This window comes from Rhodnius prolixus, unplaced genomic scaffold (assembly GCF_049639745.1).
Source record: "Rhodnius prolixus isolate KJV_2025 unplaced genomic scaffold, Rpr scaffold_44, whole genome shotgun sequence".
Classification (NCBI taxonomy): domain Eukaryota; kingdom Metazoa; phylum Arthropoda; class Insecta; order Hemiptera; family Reduviidae; genus Rhodnius; species Rhodnius prolixus.
In genome coordinates this window covers 112,218-114,013 of record NW_027411599.1, presented here as the reverse complement: position 1 = coordinate 114,013, position 1,796 = coordinate 112,218, and positions in this window count along the sequence as shown.

The window sequence follows — 1,796 nt, the reverse complement described above, 5'->3', positions numbered from 1 at the left end:
TACAGTCCCTTTCAAAAACAAGGTTCTTTTTTTTTATTTTTTTACTTTTACCCCGCCCCCGCAATTAATTTCTTTAATACATCGAATTTAGTTTTTTTTTTCCTTATCAGCTGTGTTTTATGATGCACTCTTATATCACTAAATTTTTTATTACCACATATTACCAACTTAATTTTAATTTTTTTACTTCCTATTTAAAATTATTTTTACCTTAAGAGCATGTATGATTTCCGGTTTATTTATTATTTTGATTTTTTGTTTTTTTTTTCTTTCAAAGGAAATACGTACAGTTTTTTTGAGATCGCCAGTAGTTTTTAAATTGCCATTTACTGATGAGAAATATTGTCTTAAATATAAAGCCAATCAGAAAATTAAAACCTGGGACTAAATTTAAAGACATTTGGCAAACCGGAAGTGCCCGTTTTTTTCTATATACAGGATGTTAATTTTAAGACGGCTCAAACGCATTTCATGCTTAAATGGTTAATCTGAGCAAAAAATGGTAGAGAATAAAATCTGTTGCCTGTCACCTCTAGTTTCAGAATATGTGTCTTGATTTTAGGATTCCAAATTGTAAGGGTTCGCAGGGCTCTGGCTCGCAAGCCAGGTTAGCCAAGAGGTTATCAACTGCTCTCTGTATCTGAGGAGGCACCTTTGAAGGCATAGTACATGCTGCACAAGTTGAGTAAAGTGCATTATTTGATAAATTAAGGAATAAATTTGATCCTTTACATGAAAGATATTGATCACTTAAATATGTGGCAGGAGGTTTCCAATTTTTTTTGGTAATTAAACGCAACTCTCCCAAAATTACCTTCTTGTTTGTAACAGATGTAAAATAATTTTTTAGCCATTTTGGGTATGCTTGGGTACGTCTAAAGCTCTTAACATTTGATTTTTCTTAGAGAAATCACTCGGAAAACGACTTATTTCCTGATATTAAGAAAAATACTAGCTTTACTGCCTTGGCAATATTTTTAGTAGAAAGGGGATGAAAAAATACATAAAAATGACCTATCGCGTGCTCTTCTTTCTCTGTGATAACAAGTTAAAAAATTGAAATATGATTAATAAATACCAGATTTTTGAAATGGCTTAGCACCTTTAATTTTAAAGATATCAAATTGCGGTTTCCGGTTTCTTTCATAACTTTTTATACTCTTTAAAATTGTGTACATGAAAATGGGGATCAACTGCAAACTCTTTACTTTTGGTCGCGCGTCAGCCGCGTATGCGGGCAGAAATCTAAAATCAAGTCACATATTCTGAAACTAGAGGTGTCGGGCAACAAAATTTTTCCTCTTCAATTTTTGGCTCAGATCAACCGTTTAAGCAGGAAATGCATTTTAGCCGTCTTAAAATGAACATCCTGTATAAAATTACTACAATTTCATGTAAAAATCGTATAATGTTAAGAATATATAAACTTACAACTATTATTTGAAACATTTTGCCCGAAATGTTCCGCTTAAGGGCACTTCCGGAAGCCCTTTGTTCAAGATTACCAAAAAATACCGCTCCTACACCTCCAGAGTGCCTCCCTATTATAAAAAACCTTAAGAAGATTTCTACGAATTAAAATCTAAAGAATTGAAGTTATTGTAGAGTTTTAGAGGTTAGGCTGAGGCTAATATTCCTGTCGTAGCATGCATATCTTTTTTTTTTTTTGCTCATTCTCGTCTTTCAGATTTTCGTCCATCATCAGAGGGTTAATTAATAAATTAATTAAACTTGTTGACTGATTAAAGAAGTTAATTAATGTAAATAAATAAAAACATGTTGCATGTACATGCTTG